This window comes from Panthera tigris, chromosome D4 (assembly GCF_018350195.1).
Source record: "Panthera tigris isolate Pti1 chromosome D4, P.tigris_Pti1_mat1.1, whole genome shotgun sequence".
Lineage (NCBI taxonomy): Eukaryota > Metazoa > Chordata > Mammalia > Carnivora > Felidae > Panthera > Panthera tigris.
In genome coordinates, this window is record NC_056672.1 from 12,045,446 (window position 1) to 12,070,977 (window position 25,532).

At 41.0% G+C, this 25,532-nt stretch overlaps 1 protein-coding gene across 2 annotated transcripts in view; it reads right to left on the reverse strand.

The window, feature by feature from the left end:
- The window catches only part of APBA1 (amyloid beta precursor protein binding family A member 1), a 207,803-nt gene that overhangs the window by 103,482 nt on the left and 78,789 nt on the right, over positions 1–25,532 (reverse strand). The window lies entirely within an intron of this gene.

The following is a 25,532-nucleotide window of genomic DNA, read 5'->3' on the forward strand; positions in this document are numbered from 1 at the left end:
CTTCAGAGCTAAAACTTTCTTTAAAAAAGTTGGGATCCAATTTATTTGTCTACTGGGAGCTATCCTGACAAGCTTTATTTAGTTTAAAAACCAGAGTTCAATGGTAAATTCATTTTTATAGGAACAGAACTTATAAAAATGTAAATTAAACCTTAGAAAGATTGATATTTTAAGAGTTAATCTCTTTATACTCTTACCTTACTTTCCCCAAACAAAATGGTGCCATGTCTTGGGCACTTTTTTTTTTTGATGGAGGTGTAACTTACACACTGTACATGCACATTATCTTAAGGGTACAGCCTGATGAATGTGTGTGTGTGTGTGTGTGTGTGTGTGTGTGTGTGCGCGCGCGCGCGTGTGTGTGTGTATACCTTGTATCTACAGGATACAGGACATTCCTATCACCCTAGAAAATTCCTTTTTGCCCCTCCCCAGTCAGATAATCCCCAGTCAGTATGCCCAGGGATAACTGCTACCTTGACTTCTATTCATCATAGATTAGATTTGCCTCTTCTTGAACTTCTCCAAAATGAAATCTTACAGTAAACGCTTTTTGGTGTCTCGCTTCTGTGGCTCAACATAAAGTTTTTGAAATTAACCTGTGTTGTTGCATCTGTCAATAACTCTGAATTTTTTGCTGTTGATTAGTATTCCAACATAAGAACACACTACACTTTGTTTATCTCTTCCTTACTGATGGCTATTTGGGTGGTTACCGATATTTGGATATTTGGATAGTTTTTGACAGGTCTCCACTGGGGCTTAAGGCTAGGCTGAAGAAGTACAAGAAAGGAACTGAGACTTCTAAGTTATGAATGCAGATTTTTTTTTACAGACTGTTCTGGATACTTTACAAGTTCCTTGAAGAAACAGAACCTATCTTTCTCACAACCTGTAAGGTGTCTGAATCAGAATTATTAAGCATCCAGTTAAATTTATTTGGTTCAGCATGGTGCTAATGACTACACAAGTGTGGACTGAATCTTCTATGAGCTTATTGCTTTTTCTGGCGACAAGAGCCCCATTCCCAGGTCAGAAAAGTGCTCACCAGTATGTGCTATGGGGCTCAATGTTAGTGAAAAGGGTCTGCATGCATCACCTGGAAAAACTCCTCATCCCAACGAGGAATGTGACCCAAAGTACACTGTGGTCAATTGGGGTCAATCATAAAGTCATTTGAAAAGCAACTGACTTAAATACCTACGTATATAATGTTAATAAGATGCTAAGGAAGTATTCATGAAAATTAAGATATGTTAATTCTTATATATTTCATCTGTTATATTGAATTTTCACAACTCTACCAAGGGAGTGTTGTTATTCCCACATTTTGAGCAAGGAAACAAATGCAGGGGCATTAAATAAATTAAGGTCATGTGGTTGGTATGTAGCAGAGCCAGAACTTTACCCCACGGTGTCCCATTCCAATACTCACCCTCTTTACACTAAAACATTTTTATAAAATTGGTTGGCACCATCAATTTCATACTTAACCAAGTTAGATACAGATACAGCTGGCTCACTTGTGATCTGTCCATGGTTTTGATGAGGGATAAGTTAAATCTCTAATACTTTTGTGCCAAAAGAATTGGTCCCCCAGGGTGCCTGGCTGGCTTAATGGGTAAAGCATGCCACTCTTGATCTTGGGATTGTGAGTTTGAGCCCCACGTTGGATGTAGAGATTACTTTAAAAAATTAAATCTTAAAAAAAGAGAATTGTTCCCCAAAGCTTCCACCAGTATCCAGCTCTTGTCAGGGAGCTTAAATATTATACAACAAAGACTTGTATCTGATGTGCTTATAAAAACAGCTTTCACCCATGCTTCAGCACCGCCCCAGTCAAAACACTTCATCATTTCTAATTTTTTTCTACCTTAAAAATAAAATTATTTTGATTGTGAAATTTTGCTACTGCCTCTCAAATAAGGCACACCCATTGAAAAACAGCAAAGAATGGCAGATATTTTTAGGTTAAAACACACACACACACACACACACACACACACACACACACACACAGATATCTCATATTCCAAAGATAAGTGTTCCCATGAGAGCTTTCTCTATTCATTTTGATTCAATCACAAGGACACCTGCAGAAAGATGGACTCTCTTTGCAAGACAGTTTCTTAAGAATCCGACATAGATAATAAGATAGAGAACAAGCTAAGAGGGCTGGGAACAATGGCTGATTCTGCCATCTGCATGTGTCTTGAGGAGACAACATCCCCGTAATGTAATGTAAGCATGCAAAACCAAGTGAGATGAGGCACCGCAGACAAGAAAATTTCAACATCAGAAGCTTATTTTGCTTGGAGGCAATCCAGGTTTCTTCAAAACAGTAGTTGACGATTTAACCACAGAAACAAGTTTTGATATTTGCACAACCATTTTCTAACGCGTGGGAGGAAAGGAGCTATACTGTAGGGTGTTGCGTCTGGATTTTAGACTCTTGGCTGTATGAAGTGGGATCAAGGGAATGGATAACCACTCTGGTGACGGGCAGGTGCTGGCTACTGCACAGCCTTCCTCCGCCCTTAGACCCTCTGACTACATAGAGTGTGGAGGCGGGGCTGCCCCAAATGTCCTTTGACCTTCGCATAAGCAGCTCTTCCTTGTTATACAAAATCTTCAAAAATATACATTTGATATAGGTAAGTGTTATATCATACAGTCATGCAGTAATTTTTTCACTCAGCAGCATTTTAAAAATGGATCATCTCAACATACTCAAGAGCTCAAAGGGATAGGAATCTCCTGTATACACTCGCTTACTTGGGAGCATGGTTGACTCAGCAACTTAGCCAACACCTGGGGCATAAATGTCGAAATTCATCAATTAGACAAGATAATGGCAAAGTTTTCAATGCCTTTTTATAAGAAAAATGTTTAGAAATAACTTGAGTAACTTATTCAAGTTGAATCTCAAAGATGAGAAAAGAGGCCCCATGGGTGTTTTGACATTTCTATGATTACTAGTGAGTCAAACAGTTTTTATATGCCTACTGGTCATCTGGGTGTTTTCTTCAGCAAATTGTTCGTATCCTCTACTAACTTATCTTATTGTGGCCTTAGTATTATTCATAAAAATTGCATAAACTATGTAATGAGGATACTATCCATTTAACTATCAAATTTTATGATGCAGGTGCCTGTTTGTTTTGATCTAATCCTAAAGGAGCAACCCAAAATAAGCAGTTAAGTAGAAAAGCAAAAAAAAAAAAAAAAAAAAAAAAAAAGCAAAAAGAAAAAAAAAAAGAAAAAAGAAAAAAAACCCACGCCAAACTGCTTTCATATTTATAGCTTAACATGAATTGCTACTTGAGCCTAAATCAGAAAAGCAATTAGATAATTCTCCAAGTAGAAACTCAGACGCAGTGAATGAAATCTTTCATAAGAACTTTTAAAGCACAGCAACGACACAGATATAATTCAGAGAAATTTGTCGCTATCGCATTGACATGTCCCCCCCACTTGATACTGAGTAGAAAATACTGAATCATTTTAAATACATCCGGATCTGCACAAAACCAGGTTTCCTTTGTTCAGGAAGAACAAGCCAAAGAATTTTCCGTCTTTGTTCAGTCCACACACTAAAGACTGAAATCTTTGGGGTAGATACGGGAAACCAGAGATGTGCTGGATGCGGACTCCGACCCTGGATGTTTGTGGGCACAACTGTGCCAGGCAGCCTGTCAGATTTTACACAGATGCAGCCAATGGCATCTTCCACTGTGGTAAGAATTCTGGTGCCCAGGATGAATGTGTGACCAAGGGCAGCTGTGGTTTATTACTCTCGGCAAAGGGACCAAGCGTTAGCGCTTTCAGACAAATACAAATCTAAGCAATATTTATTCCTTAGAGATAGGGGGGATACCCACCCTCCATCATTGCCTTAGCTCTTCAATTACCCTGTAAAATTAACCATGATGGGTAGTTTTGTTCCTCTTTATCAACCCCAAACACCCATGGGATATATAACTTAGTGATCAATTCCTTAACTTAAGAAAGACTTTAGGAGAAAGACTGATATCCAGTGTGCAAAGGGAGAGCAGAGAAGGAAATTAGCAAACATTCAGCTAAAATGTTCTCAAGGGCAGGGATTCATGGTAATAAATGGAATCATTTCAAGCTTAAAGGAGGTTTCCTGTGGGACACTGAACAGATAGCTTCAGGGATCACTGCATTTCATCAGCCTAAAAACGGAGCTGCCTGTAGAATTTCCAGGTCAGCTAAAGATACAGAAGAGATACTAAAATCTAACAAAATGAGAGTTTGCCACAAATCATCTACAAAGGGTTAAGAATGCTATGGATGAACAAATTAGGAGGACGCACACCAAATTTTGAATATTATCAACATGATGCTGAAAAATGTTATTTGTAAACCATGGAAAAAGAAGGTGAAACAACGAGATGTTTCAGTGAGATCCTCTAGTGTTCCTGGTAAATCCTGTGTTTGCCAAATTCACAAAGAGAATCTATGTCCAAGTATTCTCAGGTTGACACAGTTCTTTCCACCATGAAAAAGGAAAGGCATTTATTGAATGTGTTCAATACATAAAGCCTTAACTGTATCCAGGAACAAAGAATTTGACGAATTCTTCAACACCTTCAGAGAAAGACTTCATAGAAACTCCCCTCGAGGTGAAAGTCTGAGGACCAGAGATGACAAATAACCCCAAATTCATCATGGGATGCTTCAACCTATTTTAAGACAGTGGCTTTCTTCTCCTCCGTTTCCTGATGCCCCGTTGCCTTATATCAGAAGTGTTTACAACTCCAAAGGTAACTGATGGGAGGCAGTCCTATCCACTGATAACATCTTCCCCTCTTTGAATAGAGCTGAGTTGTTCCAAGATCAGAGAGCAAGCAACAAGACAGAAAGGCAACAGTGGATGTTGGATGGGCTTGGATAATTTCACAACAGTGCAATCTCTTAGAAATTTCACACTGAAGGCTATAGGCTGCAGAGTATTTTTGTTTTGTTCTATTTTATTGGCTTTGCCATTAGAAGGCACATTCTCTCCTGTCTGCTGCAAGTCTAGATGCTCCCAGTTGTCTTTGACTTTCGTTTACTCTTTGCTGATACTTCTTTTGTGGTCTGATACATGTTAAATGTTGTAATGATGTATGCTGTGCTTGAATGTATATTGCCTAACCGTTGGGGCAGGGGTCTTTCTATATTCTAAGGCTCAAGTTCATTACTAATGTTCAACTCTTCCACATCGTTGATCATTTTTTGCCTGCTTAAGGTATCATTTTCTGAGGAATGTGTGTTAGCAACCCCCCCCCCCCGCCATTGTAAGTATGAATTTGTCTATTTTTCCTTGTCATTCTATCAAATTTTGTTTTATTTACTTTGAGGGTTTGGGGTCAGGATTTTTATATCTTATTGATGAATTATTGAAAAAGATGTTTTTGCTTTAAGGTCTGTTTTGCATGACATTTATGTAGTTATATTGGCTCTTATTTAAAAATTTTAAAAATGTTTTATTTATTTTTGAGAGAGAGAGAGAGAGAGAGAGAGAGAGAGAGAGAGAGACCGAGTATGGGTGGGGAGGGGCAGAGAGCGAGGGAGACAGAATCCATGAAGAAGACTCCAGGCTCTGAGCTGTCAGCACAGAGCCCAAAGTGGGGCTTGAACCCATGAACCACGAGATCATGACCTGAGCTGAAATTGGACGCTTAACCAACTGAGCCACCCAGGCGCCCCTCAGCTTTTATTTTTAAAAACATCTTTCTGATTTATCATTTTCTATCCTTTTGGTTTTATGTCATTTGGTTTGGGAGTCACTCACATAAATAGTATGGTAGGATCTCTGTCTTCTAACATATTAAAAGTTACATCTGTTAATAAATTATATTTATACTATAATTGCTAATTAATTCCATTACTATTACTTCCATATTGTAATTACTATTGCTTCCTTTTTTTTTCTATTTACCAAGCCTTGTTCTTTGCTTCTGTTTTTCTCCTTTCCTGCTTACTATTAGAGTGAATAACTTCTTAATTCTTATTTATGATCAATTAATATGACAGATATCCTGTGCCTACTGTTTTTGTGACTACCTTACATTTTTAACATTGATTCAAAGTTAATCAACATTTTTACCCTCCTCCAGAAAAAAAGAAAGGGTCTTAGAACCCTTTCATTCCAGTTACCACCTACCACATACACTGCTTGTTATCTAGTGTTTTAATTCCATCTTGGGTTTAACCCCCACACCCCAAAGGCCTTATTATTGTTGTTAGTCAATGTTTGTTTAAATGAAACCTCTTATTTACCACTTTCTTTTCTCGCTGTTCATTATTACAGCCCACTCTGATCCTGTGGGTTCTATCTCATTCTTACAGAGATAAATCTTTCCTTCCTTCCTTCCTTCCTTCCTTCCTTCCTTCCTTCCTTCCTTCCTTCCTTCCAAGAGAGAAAGAGAGAGAGAACATGCAAGCAGGGGAGGGGCAGAGGGGGAGAGAGACAGAGAGAGCAAGCGAGCATCCCAGGCAGGACCTGAGGCTCAATCCCAGGACCATGAGATTATGCCCTGATCCTATATCAAGAATCGGACACTTCACCAACTGAACCAACCAGGTGCCCCCAGAAATAAATCTTTAGCAGTTCTTTAGTGAGAATTTATAGAAAGCAAACTTAAAAAGTCTTTACTATGCCTTCCCACTTGTTGATGGGGGAGCGGGAGAGAGGGGAAAATGGGTGATGGGCACTGAGGAGGGCACCTGTTGGGATGAGCACTGGGTGTTGTATGTAAGTGATGAATCATGGGAATCTACCCCCAAAACCAAGAGCACACGGTATACCCTGTATGTTAGCCAACTTGACAGTAAACTATACTAAAAAAATTTTTTTAAAACAATAAATAAAATTATTTTTTTTTTTTGGTGGAGGTGTGTGTGAAAATACACATGGTGAGGTATATGATGTGCATTCAGGTAACTTAGGTCAATGAAATTTTGCATATACACCGAAGCCAAAACTACCCCGATCAAGATTTAGGGTATTTTCATCACACCAGAGGTCTCTCTCTGCCCCTTCTCTGTCAATACTCATCCCTGCCATTCAGATATTTCTCCTAACTGGTTAATTTAGTCTATTTCTTGAATTTCATATAAATGGAATCATCTAGTATGTAATACTCTTTCGTGTCTGGTTTCTTTCCCTCAATATAATATTTGTGGGATTATTGTGTTTATCATTAGTTTTCCCTATCATTATGCATTGCATGTTATCATGACTTTTAAATGATGGTTTACAGGTGGAGAATTCCCGGTTGACAGTCATTTTTTCCAGGCTTTTTGAAGATGTTATATCAATGGTTTGTCTTTATTGTTGCCCAAAAGAAGTATGTCGCCAGTTGAATTGTTTTTCCTTTAATGGCAGTTTCTGCTTTTTCTGGGTTATTTGCCTTTCCCCCTTCTGGTTATGTTTAAAATTCTCCTTTCGGGGCACCCGGGTGGCTTAGTCAGTTAAACGCCTGACTTTGGCTCAGGTCATGATCTCATGGTTCATGGATTCGAGCCCCGCGTTGGGCTCTGTGCTGACAGCTCAGAGTCTGGAGCCTGTTTCTGATTCTGTGTGTGTGTGTGTGTGTGTGTGTGTGTGTGTGTGTGTGTGTGTCTGTGCCTCTCCCACTCATGATCTCTCTGTCTCTAAAATAAATAAACATTAAAAACAATAAAATGCTCCTTTCATCTTTGGTGTTCTAAAATGTCCATATGTTGCATCAAGAGAAGGATGTGTTTTGGGTAATGCTGAAAGAATGGACAGAAGTCAAAGTGCTTCCTCCAGCTGAGGGCTTATGACTCTCAGACACAGACAATCTCTCCAGACTTCTGCATCTCTGGAGTAGAACTGGACCCCACACCAGGACATGGAATGAGTTGAAAAAAGGGCAACTCTTGAGCCGAGCCTTGTGTGGGGTGTAAGTTTTAGCTTCTGCATGCACACGATTGGTCACATCTGCTGTCCCTGCATGCATGGGAGTTAACGCTGGGTCTATTTCCATACCCACACCCCAGGGCCATAACTGCAACTTTCTTATCTGGCTTCTTTGAGCTTCTGCTTCCTTTTTTACACCTGGTGAGTCCCCTTCTTTCTTTCTTTTGATCTCAATTCCTATGACACGTCAAACAAGTGTAGTTTAACAAACTTTTCTACTTATTTATGGTTAAAGGAGACGACATGAACTCTGGCCACCATGTTGCCAGCATCTGTTATCTGGCTGGTCCTCGGGGGCTTGTGAGTGGCTAAGAGCAAGGGCCCTGAAGCAAAGCCAACCTAATTTTTTTTTTGACATTTTAAATAGACTTTATTTTTTAGACCAGTTTCAGATAACTGGAAAAAAACAGAACAGAATCTACAGAATGTTCCCACCTGTCCCCTGACACACATGCTCACACCTCTTCCCCCGTGAACCTCTTGCACAAGAGGAGTGTATTTGTTATGATCCGTGAATCTACATCGACACATCATAAAGTCCATAGTTTATATGAAGGTCCATTCTTCTTGGTGTTTTACATTCTATGCATCTTGACAAGTGTATAATGATGCATTTCCACCATTATGGTGTCATACAGAGTAGTTTTACTGCCCTGAACCTTTTCTGTGCTCCACCTATCATCCCTTTCCCTTTCTGTTTCCAACCCCTGGCAACCTCTGATCCTTTCACTGTCTCCTTTTTGTCTTTCCCAGAATGTCATATAGTTTAAACCATACAGCAAATATCCTTTTCAGATGGGCTTCTTTCACTAGTAACACGCATTTAAGTTTCATCCATGTCTTTTCATGGCTTCATAACTCATTTCTTTTTTAGTGCTGAGTAATACTCCATTGACTCTATGGGACACAGTCTATTCATTCACCTACTGAAGGACATCTTGGTTGTTTCCAGGTTTTGGCAATTGAATAAAGTGGATAAAAGTGAATAAGGCTGCCATAAAACCTGAGTGTAAGTTTTTGTGTAGACAAAGTTTTCAACTCGTTTGGGTAAATGTCAAGGAATGTGATTTCTGGATCATAAAAGTAAGCTTAGTTTTGTAGAAAACTGCCAAACTGTCATCCAAAGTGGCTGTATTCAACCACCAGCAATGAGTGAAGAGTTCCTGGTATTCCATATGTATGCAAGCATTTGGTGTTGTCAGTGTTCTGGATCTCAACCATTTTAACAGGTGTTTAGTAGTATTTCCTTGTTGTTTATTTTATTTTTATTAATTTATTTTTTTTAATTTAAGTCCAAGTTAGTTAACACATAGTGTAATAATGATTTCAGGAATAGAATTCAGTGAATCATCACTTAAATATAACTCATCCCAACAAGTGCCCTCCTTAATGCCCATCGTCCCTTTAGCCCACCCCCCCACCCAACACCCTGCCAGAAACCCTCAGTTTGTTCTCTGTGTTTTTATATTATTTTTGCTACCCTTACCTTATGTTCATGTGTTTTGTATCTTAAATTCCACATATGAGTGATATTTGTCTTTCTCTGACTGACTTATTTTGCTTAGCATAATACACTCTAGTTCCATCCACGTTGTTGTAAATGGCAATATTTCATACTTTTTGATCACCAAGTAATGTGCCATTGTGTGCATGTGTGTGTGTGTGTGTGTGTGTGTGTGTGTGTGTGTGTGTATCTATGTGTATATATATACACACATATCACATCTTCTTTATCCATTCATCATCAGTAGACATTTGGGCTCTTTCCATACTTTGGCTATTGTCAATAGGACTGCTATAAACATAGATGTGCATGTGCCCCTTCGAAACAGCACACCTGTATCCTTTGGATAAATATCTAATAGAGCAATTGCTGGGTTGTAGGGTAGTTCTATTTTAATTTTTTGAAGAACCTCCATACTGTTTTCCAGAGTGGCTGCACCAGTTTTCATTCCCACCAGCACTGTAAAAGGGTTCCTCTTTCTCCACATCCTCACCAAAATCAGTTGTTGCCTGAGTTGTTCATTTTAGCCATTCTGACAGGTATGAGGTGGTATCTCATTGTGGTTTAGATTTGTATTTCCCTGATGGTGAGTGATGTTGAGTTTTTTTTCATGTGTCTATTTATCCATCTGGATGTCTTCTTTGGAAAAGTGTCTATTCATGTATTTTGCCTATTTCTTCACTGGATTATTTGTTTTTTGGGTGTTGAGTTTGATAAGTTCTTTATAGATTTTGGATATTAACCCTTTATCTAATATGTCATTTGCAAATATCTTCTCTCATTCTTTAAGTTGCCTTTTAGTTTTGCGGATTGTTTCCTTTGCTATACAGAAGCCTTTTATCTTGATGAGGTCCCAATAGTTCATTTTTGCTTTTGCTTCCCTCACCTCCAGAGACATGTCAAGTAAGAAGTTGCTGCAGCCAAGGTCAAAGAGGTTGTTGCCTGTTTTCTCCTCTAGGATTTTGATGGCTTCCTGTCTTACATTTAGGTCTTTCATCCATTTTGAGTTTATTTTTTGTGTATGGTGTAAGAAAGTGGTCCAGGTTCATTCTTCTGTATGTCGCTGTCCAGTTTTCCCAGCACCACTGCTAAAGAGACTGTCTTTATTCCATTGAATATTCTTTCCTGCTTTGTCAAAGATTAGTTGGCCATATAGTTGTGGGTCCATTTCTGGGTTCTCTATTCTGTTCCATTGACCTATGTGTCTGTTCTTGTGCCAACACCATACTGTCTTGATGATTACAGCTTTGTAATTCAGCTTGAAGTCCAGAATTATGAGGCCTCCCAGTTTGTTTCTCTTTTTCACGATTGCTTTTGTTATTTGGAGTCTTTTCTGGTTCCATACAAATTTTAGGATTGTTTGTTTTAGCTCTGTGAAGAATTCTGGGGTTATTTTGATAGGGATTGCATTGAATATGTAGATTACTTTGGGTAGTATTGACATTTTAACAATATTTGTTCTTCCAACCCATGATCATGGAACATAAGGGAAGGGAAACAAAAATAATATAAAAACAGGGAGGGGGACAAAACAGAAGAGACTCATAAATATGGAGAACAAACTGAGGGGTACTGGAGGGGTTGTGGGAGGGGGGATGGGCTAAGTGGGTAAGGGGCATTAAGGAATCCACTCCTGAAATCATTGTTTCACTATATGCTAACTAATTTGGATGTAAATTTTAAAAAATAAAAAATAAAATAAAAAAAGGGAATGTTTTTCAAATTCTTTGTGTCTTCCTCATTTTTTTTCATAAGCTTTCTATAGTTTTCAGTGTATAGATATTTCACCTCTTTGGTTAGGTTTATTTCTACATATTTTATGGTTTTGGGTACAACTATAAATGTGTTCGATTCCTTGATTTCTCTTTCTGCTGCTTCATTATTGGTGTATAAAAATGCAACTGATTCCATACATTGATTTTATATCCTTCGACTTTCCTAGATTCATGTATCAGTTCTAGCAGTTTTTTTGGTGGAGTCTTTTGGATTTTTCACACAGAGTATCATGATGTCTGTAAAGAGTGAAAGTTTGACTTCCTCCTTGCTGATTTGGATGCCTTTAATTTCCTTGTGTTGTCTGATTGCTGAGGTTAGGAAAGCCAATCTGATTTTCAATCACCACTGATGAGCTGTTTGGTATTAGGTAGATTATTAACCTCTCTAAGCCTCAGTTTCCTCAACCCAAAAAGAAGATGATAAAAATTCTGACCACAAAGGGTTGTAGGGAGGATAAAATATGCTAATATAGATAAAGCACTTGGCACAGTACCTTAGTGAGCACTCATCAGTAACTATTCATATCATGAAATACTGCATAATGATATTGTTAATTAATTTGCCTACCTACGAATCAAGGTCACGTACAAGTTTATGCAATGTAGAAACAGAAAAGTATCTTTCATGAAAAAGAAGTAAACTGAATAACTATGATACTATAAGCTCTGTATATGTAGGATACATCATGTTGCTCTTTATAAATTGTGCCCTACAAAAATCCTATGTTCTCATATTTTATACATTCTGAGCTGAACTTTCCAAAGTGTAGAGAAAATCCTTCGTAGTCAGAAAGAGAACATTAAGAGAGAGAACACTGGCACTTTGCTTCCCTTAGAATGTAAATCAATGCACTTGCCTTCTTCATTGAGGAAGGTGTCGTGATCAACGGATGAACTGAACAATGTGCTTAGCAATGTAGTTGGTTTATACGGTGGTGCCAACTCCCTCAACTCGCTGCAGACCAGTAATAAAGAGTTCATTGACTGGGTCTGAGGATCACACTTTGAACAGTGTGGCTCTGGGGATATCTTGACACAATTGTAGAAGTGATGTTACTGTTATACAGGAAGGAGAGTGCTTTTTCCTCAGAAAAGGATGCTCAGGGCTTTAGTAAGCAATAAGCTCAGGTAGAGAACTAATTCTGCTACGTAGTCAAGGAAAGGTCATTACCAGTTTATAATGAATGAATCAGTGTCTGTTACACAGTCCAGAGGTCCACTGGGGTCTTGACTAAAGCTGGTTTGGGGATCCAGTTGGATCTGCCAGTCCTATGACTTACCATTTGTGGGTCCAGGGGATCTTGTAAAGTGATTATGCTTAGTACAAAATTCATTTCTATTAATTTCCCTTCTAACAGGTGTTTTTTTTTCTTTTGGTAGGAGGGGATAATTTTCCTCAATTAGTGTTTTCATTATTTTCTAAAAGGTAAAAAAAAGCGCAGCTGGACTGGTTTGTGCTTCTAAAGTAGATTTAATAATATTTTCCATGTACATTCAGAAGGAATCAGATTGCCACTGTAAGGTCAAATCAAACATTAAATTCAACTCAGAAGCAATTTTAAAGCCTTGTAGTGGGACAGCAAGAAAATTAAACCTTATAGTGTAAATATTACTGACACTCTCAAAATATCCCAGATTTTGTTGATTCTCTTCTGAATTTTTGCCAACTAAAAGTTAGCCAAAACTTTTAAAGATTGAGTTAAGGACTACAAAAAACAAACCAAAAGAAAACAAAACAGAAAACCCAAAGGAAACATTGAGTGTGCTTGGTCTCTTGCAAAGAGAATGTACCAGACCTGCCTAAACAGAACATTTTAATTCTGGGCTTAAAAATATGATGATCTTTTTTAAAACACTGAATTAAAAATAGTGAAGTTAAAAACAAACTGATAAAATAGTACCGGTAGACGTGAGCACCACACAAAACAATTACTGTAAAATTCACTATTGATGTCAACTCCAAAATGTGTGGTTTACAAAACTTACATGGTTATTTGGGAAATGACAGTTTTCTAAATCTTTCACACACTATAAAGTCACCTCACTATTCTTAAAAGCCTCTGGTGTACCTTTGCTCTGGGTGTCAGCAGGACCCCAAAGTCTGGGCCAGTCCATTTGTAAACAACACTTTCTATACACAAGTCTCAAGTCTGTCTTATTCTACATATATAGTCACCTGACTTCGGCAAAGAATTATATAACCATTTGTGGTTACACAGGATTCTTAATAAATTCATCCAACTTGTCATTTTTCAGTTAAAAATGACTTGTTTTCGGGGCACCTGGGTGGTTCAGTCAGTTAGGCATCCAACTTCGGCTCAGGCCATGATCTCATAGTTCGTGAGTTCAAGCCCCACGTCAGGCTCTGTGCTGACAGCTCACAGCCTGGAGCCTGCTTTGGATTCTGTATCTCCCTCTGTCTTTGCTCTTCCCCTGCTCACATGCTGTTTCTCTCTCAAAAATAAGTAAAGATTAAAAACAATTTTTTTAAATGACTTGTTTTCCCCATCCACTCAAAATGGACTTTGAAATTAAAATGATTTTATTATTAAATTTCTCCTCTGCTATCACCAGCAAAGGAGATACCATCAAAACACATCTTCTAAAGTGATTACAAGTGAAAAGCTGTTGCAGCATTAACAGGATTTTCATTAAGATCCAATTTAAGGTCTACACTCTATTTTCTGAAATAAAAAACATTCTTAAAATCAAAATTAGAAAAGGTTACATGAGTTATAGGAATTGTGTAGCTACCAAATGACTCAAACAGCCCATTTTATCAACTCATATAAATAGAGAACATATTAGCTCTTATCATTCCAAGTTTACTGATTACTTGGTTTTGATTAAAAAAAAAATCATTAGACTCATCTGTCTATCCATCCATCAAGATGGAGATCACTGTGAGGAACCCAAATCCTTCTAGATGAACTGCTCGGGATCCTGTGGTTCCTGACATTCATATGAATAGCTTTCTCCCAGGTGTCTAAGAGAACATCCTAGATGAACCGCTTGGGCTCCTGTGGTTCCTGACACTCCTATGGACAGCTTTCTCCTAGTCGTCTAAGAAAACATCCTTCTAGATGAACCACTTGGGCTCCCGTGGTTCCTGACACTCATATGGACAGCTTTCTCCCAGATGTCTAAGAGAACACGAAGTCCTGAGCTTTGCCAAAGACTGATCCTTTCCATAGGATCCCCTGACTTTTATTAATGTAAAAGTCACTGGGATAAAATGTCAAGAAATACAAAGTACTCAGTTAGAAAGCAAACAGCATAGCCTCTCCTCAGTGCCGATTCTCAGTAAAGTATGCAGGGTAGCATTCATTTGATAGCAAGAGGCTGTTTTCTGGTGGTGGTGTTCTATTCCCAGTGACAATACCATCATAAAGTGCACATACAATGCAATTTCCCAAACTCCGAATTCCAGACGCTCTTTTCAAGCATTCTCTCTCGACTTCTGTACCTCTTTTTTTTTTTAATTTATTTTTGAGAGAGAGAGAGAGAGAGAGAGAATGAATCCCAAGCAGGCTCTGAACTGTCAGCACAAAGCCCGACATGGGGCTCGAACTCACAAGCTGTGAGATCATGACGTGAGCTGAAATCATGAGTCAAACACTTACATGAATGAGCCACCCAGGTGCCCCTCGACCTCTGTACTTCTAATCACCACCTCTTGGTTTCGAAACATAGGTCTGCAAACGAACGGTAGAACTCACACCCGAATACAGTTTATATGAAAAGCGGTGGAAACACTCCGGCAATTTCATCTCCGTGGCAACACTTCGAAGCCCAGTGACAACCATAATGGCTTTAATACCTAATGACAATCTCCTTTCAAGAGCTTTATGAATATTAATACCTTGATCAAAGAGCAATATTTAAAAACAAAGAGTATGTCTTCACTTTCGACCGCAACATCTCTGAGTTCTAAAAGGCCCATCATTTTTACAGGGTCTGGATGTGCATATCAATAAGGTAAGCTTGACATTGCTTCTGCTGCTGGGGGAGGAGGCCACAAAATGTTTTTATAATTTTCATGCTCTTCTTCAGCTGACAAAAATGAAACTCGTGATTTAAAACTGTCAGTGTTTAAAGAAATACAAGTAGGTAACGACCATGTGCTCAGCACAGGGCTAGAATTCTTAGAAGTAAAGAAGTAGAAGACATCATTCTTGTCTTTAAGGAGCTAACACTCCAACTGGGAAAAGATGACTACCATAATCAACCAATTAGAAATCAATATAAAAGACTTTATTTCTACCCCGTGTCAAGGACTCTGCTAGTCCTGAGGATATAAAAATTTTTTTTATGTTTTTATTTTATTTTATTTGTGAGAGAGAGACAGGGCATGAGCACGGAAAGGGCAGAGAGAGAGGGAGACACAGAATCTGAAGCAGGCTCCAGGTTCTAAACTGTCAGCACAGAGCCTGATGTAGAGCTCCAATTCATGGACTGTGAGATCACGACCTGAGCTGAAATCAGATGCTTAACCGACTGAGCCACCCAAGGCACCCCTCTGCTAGTCCCAAGGATATGAAAAGATCAAGATCCTTGCCTTACCCTTGTGTGGGGGCAATGCACAAGCATGTAAGAACAGTCAAGTAATAGTAACAAAACAACAACAACAATAATGGTGAGTAAGATTCCATGAAGACTTACTATACGGTAGGGTGTCTGGTGTTGCATGGGCTATCATGTAAGTCCATACAGGCTTCAGCGGGGCTAGAAAGGACCACTGACGTCAATTCTCATTCTGAGCAATCTGAATAAATGATATTACTATAATCAGGTGTTACCAAAAATGATGGATTCTGCCTTTGCCAAGTATGATTCACCAGATGTTTGTTCTTTCATGGCCACGCCTCTGGTTCAAGGAAATCTCAACTCTCTATAACATCTAGCAACCATTTTGAAGCTGTATGAGATATTTTCCTTCCCCCCCCCAGCTTTACTGAGCTATAACTGACATAAAATATTGTATAAGTTTAAGGTGATTTAATATATGTATTTTTTGTGAAACGATTACCACCGTAAGGTTAGTTAACACATCCATCACCTTAGCAAGTTATAATGTCTGTATATATGTGTGTGTGGGGGTATGTGTGAGAACCTTTAAGATCTACTGTCTTAGAAACTTTCAAATATACAATATTGATAGCTATCATCACCATGCTATACATTACATCTCCAGAACTTATTCATCTTGTAACTAGAAGTTTGTACCCTTTGACCACCTCCCCTCCCTGCAACCCTGGGGATTCCTCTCATGGCCCCTCCCCGCTGAAATACTGCTAGTAGGATTTAATGGAAAGGCTGCAGCTCAAGTCTGTAAGGAAAAAAAAAAAAGGCACATCTTCCTTTGTTGCACCTCATACAGTATGGGCATAAAGCCAAGAGAAGAAAACATTCTAAAATACTCCTTCTAATCCTGAAGGAAGAAACAGAAAACAAGACTGATTATTCACCCACAAAAGCCTCCCAACAACTGAAATGTGAAGGTGACTGAAGTCCTTGTCAGGTAGAGACCCATGCTCACTTATCATCCAGGGGCCCCATTACAAGGATCCCCCGTTAACAGGGGTGCCTCAGAACGCACACTGACACACCGCATCCCCGGTGCCCATAGCCGATGCCGCTGTAAGAGGGCGAAGGGTCTGAGGTTTAAATACACATCTGAGAGTCTTCATGCGGTCTTAAATGTGGGTGCTTCTCAGTTACCTCTCTCTGCACCCTGTCCCCGAGCAACGCATCCAATCTCGTGACCTTCATTGTCCGCACCCTGACTCTCCCAAGGATGGATCCCTTGTTCACACAACATCCATTCTCATCTAGGTGACAGCTTAGCTCCTTGCTGACCTTGCTTCCTTCCAGAACATTCTCTACCACGCGGTCAGACTTTCCTAAAATGCAACTCTAATCATGTCCTTTCTTCAAAATGCTTTCATTTTTCCACTCTGGGTTATGACCAGACTGGAACGCAGTCTAATAATCCTTTCTGCAAAGGTTCTTCCCTTACCTCTCCCAGACTGGGGTCTGTCTTCCTGGTACCTGTCCCCATAGCAACATAAAGTCCTGCTGTCACAGCGCAGATGAGGAGGCTCATTAACAATGTCTTCATCTGGAAAAATCTCCTCCTCTGCCCTGGTCCCGAGTTCCGCAGCCCTCTACCCTGCCGACCATGACGTTAACCCACGGTGCTGTCATTGTCCAAGGGCAGAGTGGTTTCCCTACCACACTGCATGCTTCTTTAAGGCATGTACACTGTCTCTTATCTGCCACTGCTCAAGATCCGGGAAGTGCCTAGCACCCAGTGGTGATTAATGCTTGTTGAATGAAGGGTGAGAAAAATGCTCTGAAAGTGACTCTTCCATACAGAAGTCTGATCCTGTCACTTTCCTGCTCTATGGCTTTCCCTCTCACTCAGAATAAGATTCAAAGTCCTTTTTACCGCCAATCAAGTTTTGCATGATTTTGCCCCTGCCTAACCTATCTGACCTCATGTTCTCAACTGGCCCTTGCTCATTCTCACATCAGGGCCTTTGCACCTGTTGTTCCCTCACCTGGAGCCATCTTCCCCAACATCCCTGTCCCTGCCTCCCCAGCTCCTTTCAGGCCTCTGCTTAGCTGTCCCCCGGCTCAGATGTCTGCTCAAATAGCGGCAGGCTCACCTCAACCATTGGCTTGCAGCCCTCCTGCCCTGCTTTATATTTCTTCGCAGTGCATTATCCTCTGATGTTAGGTATTTGCTGTTTGTTTACTGTCTGCCTTGCCCTGTGTGAGTGCCAGGTTTGAGAAGGCTGCAACTTTGTCCGTGTTATCTGACCTGTATTCCCAGCTGTAGGATCAATGCCTGGCACTCAGTAGGAATATTTGCTGAATGAATGATGAATGAATAAATGCTCAAAACTAAATGGCTTATGCACTTCAGTACTGTCTCAATTGTTTTACTGCGATTATTTATAATAATAAAGAAAAGCATAGACGCTAGTGTGGAGTTATCCATTCATGCCACAAGTATTTACTGGATCCTGCATACGGCAGGGGAGCCCAGTGGGGTGTCAACCATTCCACATGGAAGAAACTATACTGCAGTGGGCTCTTGGAAGATGAGCAGACATCTGCCAGATACAGGAGGGTGTTCCCCACAGGGAAAAACTGCACCTGCAAAGCAGAAGGCCAGGGATGTGAAAGCTTCTTCCAACACTAAGGAAATTCCCACCAGCCCCGTGGACACCCAACACATAGTCATTCACATGATTCAAACTGTTAACCTTTGGGTTTTCCACATTCCTCATGAACTTTGGACCTTGGGTTTGGACCGCATCCTCTTGCGTCAGTTGACTGATGCCGAGATTCCTGATAGGTGGGCCTATCAGAATGAGCTGTGGGGCTTCTTCAAATGACACCAGGGTCCCGGGCATCCTGTGGCGGGGGGGGGGGGGGGGACTCCCCCACCGCTGACCTTCCACCTTCAACTTCTCTGTCCCATGAGCCTGTGCCCTGGAGGAAGTGCTGCCTCCCTCAGCAGGAAGGAGGCAGGAGAATTAATGGAGACCCTTGGACTTGTGCAGAGGATCCTGGGAAGAGCTGGCCTGTCCTGGCTGTGCCTCCCTCTCCTTTCCAGACTCCCTCTTTGTGAGAAACCCATCACCCTCCCCCAGAAAGATTTATACCTTTTGCCAAAATGGCTTACCCACCACACTAAGAGGATGACACATTCTAGGGCCACTCTACACACCCCCCGGGGAGGGAGGAGGTGATCAAGCTGTCCAGGTGGGAGATGAAGGGGAAATGTTTTCTACTTACAGAAGAGCTGGGGGCGGGGGTCACTGGGATTCCCCAAGAATGTCTCACGTGCCCTCAGTGGAAGTTCTCATTTCTCAAAGCTCCTAAGCAGAGTCAACCTGTGATAACACTTCAACGAAGGGGAGAAAAACTCATGGAAGGTGCTAGGATTCAGGTGGATTAGCTCTCTCATTTGAAAATGTACATTTGGGGAGAAAAATAATCCAGCCAGTCTTCATTTTAGAGCTTCAATGTGTTATTTGAAATAGAAATAAACCAATTACATCTTCCACTTAATATACAAACATGGCCAGAATGCATGCGTTATATTGCATGTAGCCACCAGAGAAAGGAGCAGTCTTCCCCAGCCATGTTTCTGATCACCTCTACTAGAATTTTAAGTAAATTCTCCTTTCCTCCAGCCCCCCTCATTTTCAAGCCACAGTGGAGGAGATCATATAAAAAATGTGATCCTACATTAGAAATAACGTGGTACAGGTTCAGGATAGAGTCTGGCATCCAGTCAGTGATGCAAAAACAGCACTACCTCTGTTACTTCTAGCTAAGCAAGTTAGAAGTGTATGTGCCTAAGAACCTGACTTTCCAGGAAGGTTCTATCTCCAACCTGACAGGTCTCCAAAATCTAGCTATGGAAAAGGATGCTGAAAGCCCAAAAGAGGAGAAGCAGAAAAGGGCAAATATTTACTATATTTATTATGTATTAAATTTACTATGTTAGTATATTTACTATAAGTAGCACTTAGCTATGGAACCTCCTGTAGTGTTTCTGTTTCACTTCCTGTGGTATCTCCCCCAGAAAAGGGGAGTTAACTTGGTCACCTTTCCTTGCAGCCTAGGTTTGTCATTCAGATGTGGCTTAACACCCACATACACCACTACCAACACCACCACACCACACCACACCACACCCCTAAACTGGAGAAGTATCTCTAAAAGAAGTGATTTTCATATAAGAAATAAAAGCCAAGCAGAATATGGCAAGTGTCAAGGCCATATGAGAGAGAGTATAAGAAAGTGTTATATGTATTTCTATACATCATTGTGTGTGTGTGTGTGTGTGCGCGCGCACACACACGCACGTATATCTGTGGCTCTCAACTGGGAATGATTTTGTCTCGCTCCCCTCCCCATTATACACGCCATTTTTTTTTTGAGAGACATGGTGCAAGTGAGCAAGGGCAGAGAGAGAACCCCATGAAGGACAGAGAGAGAGAGAGAGAGAGAGAGAAGCAGGGCTCACCTGAATGGGGTTCATGCTCACCCAATGGAGGACTCAAACCCACAAACCATGGGATCAGGAACGGAAGTCAGATGCTTGACTGACTGAGCCACCCAGATGCCCTAACTGGAGACACTTTAGATGATCACATGTGTGTGTGTTGGGGTGTTTCTGGCATCTGGTGGATAGAGTTCGGGGATGTTACTAAATATCCCACAATGCACAGGACAGCTTCCCCACAAAGACTTATCCGGCCCCAAATGCCAATAGTGATGAGGCTGAGAAGCCTTGGAAAAAACATATATATTTGTATATATTTCTACTACTATAGAGGGTGACAAACACATGATTATAAATTTCTACTAAGATGAAGAAACAGAAAGCTTTCTCAGTAAGACTTCACATTCTTCTTGTGCAGTAAAACTCTGCCATAGAGGTGGATGCCAGGATTCAGGTGGCAGTAAACGACAATTATTCTGTTTTCTTCTGGGATAACACTGTTTCAAAAGTGGCCAAGAACCCTACTAAAGCCTTTTCTCCCTTCCTAGGCAGATAAGAACAGCCTGAATCAAGCTCCCGAAATAATTAAATCAAATTGCAAGGCACGCAATCTTCTTGTGGGTGAGGAACATTGCAAAGTCCTGTTCCCTTCCTTGCTGGGGAGGTCAGAACTGAGGGAGAGGTTTCAAAGCATTCTAAGATGGAGAATATTAATCAGCATTTCTGAGAGGCCTGGGAAGGCCCTTACCTCATCATTGCCTCTCCTTCTAGCAAGAAGGGGGTGGTGCAGGTGTCATTCAGAGCAGTGGGATCCTGCCCAGGTTTTAGGACCTAAGGCTCCTCAGAACACTTTAATAGGAGCCCCTTGTGTTATGAAATGGAAACACTTACTTTAACAGAAATGTATTGAGTGCCTACTATGTGCCAGGCGGTAGGGAAACAGGGAGACCCAGCTCTCAAACGTCGGGGGTTCGTGAGGGAGAGATGCACAGCAAATGAATGACAGGGTCATGCCACAAGGGCAACTGTTCAATGTTCAAACAAGAATCCGAGAGAAACAGAAGAAGCATCGTTCTCTAGGGTGGTTAAAGGAAGGTGTCCTGGGAAAGGGGATCTGCTCTTGGGTTTTGAAGGAGGAAGAATGTTTTCCAGATGTATTTGGTGGGGTGGAAGGAATGGTGTGGCCATGCAGGTATCAGGGAGCCTGGGTGGCCCAGTTCGGTGAGTCCGACTTCGGCTCAGGTCATGATCTCAGTTGGTGAGTTTGAGCCCCCCTTTATGCTGACAGCTCAGAGCCTGGAGCCTGCTTCTGATTCTGTGTCTCCCTCTCTCTCTGCCCCTCCCTGTGCTCCTCCCCTCTCAAAAATACATAAACATTAAAAAATTAAAAAAAAAAAGACACCGAGGTATCCAATGTCACTGCATGTTCAGGGGGCTCAACACACTGGGTTTCTGCAGCTGAGAGCACAGCTGTGAGGGGATAAGACAGGCTGGGGGGATGCTGCTGGGAATATGAGTTGGGGCCCAGCTTATGAATACGGTTTTGATGGTATAAAGTTAAGTTTCCTCACTGTCATATAGGATCTTTTAAAAGTGTTTATGTATTTATGTATTTATTTAGAGTGCACACATGCATGCACAGGCTGGGGAGGGCCAGAGAGGAGAGAGAGAATCCCAAGCAGGCTCTGTGCTGTCAGCCCAGCGCCTGACTCAGGGCTTGAACTCACGAACCTCCAGATCATGGTCTGAGCTGAAATCAGGAGTCAGAGGCTTAACTGACTGAGCCACCCAGGCTCCCCCACATAGGATTACTTTTAAGACAGTGTATCATATTATAATCTCTCCCTTATCTTAGATTCAAAGTGACTTCCCAAAGATATTTCAGTTTCTTTTAAGCATCTCTGTTTGACCTCTAGAGCTTTACAAACAGATATATAACAGAATGGTTCTCTCAAAGGGGGCCAAGTAAATTCTTTTGTAGTAGGAAAAAAAACTACTTTCCAACCAGTTTTGTAGCTCTTTCAAGGAATTTTTGGATCGGCTTTGATAGAACAGTCCCCCTCACCTTTCTCCATCACCTCTCACCCAACTAACAAATTACATCCTCACTGGCACAGGCTAGCGTCTGTGTTTCTCTCCCTACATCATGTTGGAGGTGCTACGTACAGACATGAGCAGACTATAAATTAAATGACATCCCACTCTCAGAGCCATGAATCATCAAAGCCTCTGATTAGAATCTTAATTTTCCCTCTTGGCTTGTTTGTGACTATGTTCTAAAGAAAAAAACACTAGACTTAATAAATCAACATGAAACAATATGAGCCTAATAAAACAAGTCCCTCCTGGTTTTCATTACTTTTCACAATGACAAAGCAATTCTCCAGCTCTTGGGTGGGAGTGTGATGGTAGGTGCTATGAGGCTATCTGGAGGCTTCACAGATTGTTGGATTTCCCTCCCTCTTGGTCCCTGTGCATTTTCTCCAAACCCAAACCCAGCACTGGATGTCACACAGAGCACTATGTTATTATAGGCTGGTAATTTTGTCAGTTGTAAAATGATTAAAATATTTTCATTGTTGAAAGAACTAATGCCAAGGGTTGAAATTAAAAAAAAAAAAAAACTAAGTCAGGAGAGTAACCACGCTAAGAGAAGACTTGCCCATAACCCTAGCATTTACTGGTCTGTTTCTTATGTCAGTTTTACAGAGCGGGAATCACAAAGTCCATACAATTTTGTATTCTTATCTTTTATTCATTTAAATAATTATTTGTCTATAAGATGGATTATACTGGCATTAAAGTGTATATTTTCTGAGAATACTTAATGGCATGAAACAGAAAATGCTTTTAGTATAATGTTAATTAATAAATACAAGATACAAAACTATATAATACACAACCCTAGTTTTTGTTTGTATACACACACACACACACACACACACACACACACAGAAAGGAGTATACCAAAATATTAATGGTGGTTATTTCGGATGGTAGAATTACCTTTTAAAATCATTTTTATGAATTTTTCAAAGTTTCTACAATGAACATTTATCATTTTACATTAGAAAAAATTCTAAATATTACTTTAAGAATTTCCCACATGGGGTGCCTGGGTGGCTCAGTCGGTTGAGCGTCAAACTGGTGTTCATTTCAGCTCAGGTCATGATCTCACAGTTCCTAGGGTCGAGCCCTGCATCGGGCAGAGCCCCACATCATCTGTGCAGAGCCTGCTTGGGATTCTGTCTCTCCCTCTCTCTCTGCCCCTCCCCTGCTCATGCTCTCTCTCTCTCTCTCAAATAAATATTAAAAAAAGAAAAGATTCTCTTCTCTCTACCTCTCCCTCTGCTCCCACCATCTCTAAAATGAATGAATGAATGAATGAAAATTTCCTATGCTTCTAGTGTCAACAACTATCATTTTTTAAAAAAAACCCATTTATTTATTTTGAGAGACAGAGACAGAACATGAGCGGGTGAGGGCTGGAGAGAGAGAGAGACATACAGAATCTGAAGCAGGCTCCAGGCTCTGAGCACATAGCCTTTCGAGGGGCTCGAACCCACAGACTGTGAAACCATGACCTGAGCTGAAGTCAGACGTTTACCCAACTGAGTCACTCAGGGGCCCCTCAATAACTATCATTTTAATACTTGCACAATATGCCACTGAATGGACCTAACTTTTTTTACTTAATTCTCTTTTGTGAGGAAATGGAGGCCTTTTCTCACTCACTTTTGGCTCTCATAACTCATGCTCTAAACTTCTGCCTGCCTCCACATCCGAACTGCTTAATGTGGAAAACGAGGTCTTGATGACCGGACCTCTGCCCACTGGCCCAGCCTCAGGACAGAGCTCAGAGCACAGGTGTTGCCACTGGCCGTTTCCAGTCGGAAACCTGTCCTGCTGCTGCCTGATGGTCAAGGAATGACACAAGATGGGACAATGGGTACAGAACTCCTGGCACATTGGACACAGGAGAAGGGTGCTGCTGTTATTATTTCTCCCTGACCCCCACCCCTTCTCCAGCCACCTGTAGCTCCAGCTAGAATGAATCCTTCCAAGTTGCCTGAATACCACCCCCACCTCCCCCGCCCCCGCCCCGGGATCCACTGCCTTTCTGTGTATTGCTCATTCTAGAAAGACCCTTCACTGCGTCTTCACTGGGGCCGACTTCTGCCCACCCGGGTCAAGTGTCTATGCTCCTGGGATCCCTCTGGGACCCCTTGTTTGGGTTAGTTGCCCCTCTTTTGGGAAGGAGGCCCAGAGCTCCTGGTAAGTACCTCATTCTGAGCATTCGCCACATTATATTTGCCGGTTTATTTCTTTCTGAAAGGCCCGCCGGGTCAGAGCTGTTATTTCCATCCTAAGCATTCAGTGCAGGGTTTGACACACAGTAAACACTCAAGGTAGGGGCTGCCTGAATGTTTTTTTTGCCATGTCATTTGTCTTCAGAAATGTGATGTTAGCGGTTACGTAGTATCTTATTGTGTTATACGCTCTATAATCTATGTATTCTCTATTGCAGTCCCCTTTTGGTTGGGGAGTGGGGGAGGTGTTATAAATAATTAACAGGGAACATCCTAGTACATCAATCTTATTTTTAAGAAAAGAATAAAGTTTAAGGTGTAGAATTGTTGACTTGGAACATCTGAAGACTTTGTCAAAGTGGAGGCCTTCGCATCTTTACAGCCCATGCTCGGCCCTACATGCTGATGGCTGCTGTCTGTGAGCATCAATTCAATTGCTCAGATTAACTTTTGCCCTGTAAAATGCGTCCTTGCTGAAGAACCTCAGCATTCCTGATGATTCCCACGATGCTGAGCTGGGGCTCTGATGACACACACATTACACCTGGAGCGGCCACCGTGGCCATGAGGTCGGTGGAAAGGGAAGAAATCCTAGGTGTTCTTTAGCGTTTGGCCCATAGACGCCAGTCAGCTGACTATGAATCTGGAGTCCCTGCAACTCAGCGCAACAACTCGGAAACGACGCTGCACTGCGTTCGTGTTCAGTGAGATTTCCTCTCCCCTGACCCCAGTTAGGATGCTTTCTTTCGAACTTTGTTAGGTATTGTGAAGTTGGTGACATTCAAACTTTTTTCCTACAAAAAAATAGCAATTTTTGTATATGTGTATACACATAGATACATATTTATGGATCTCCACATAAATGTATTATTGATAAAACAAAAATCTTCCCCCACCAAATATCTTTTTTTTAAGTTTATTTATTTTGAGAGAGAGAGCACATGCTTGTGAATGGGGGAGG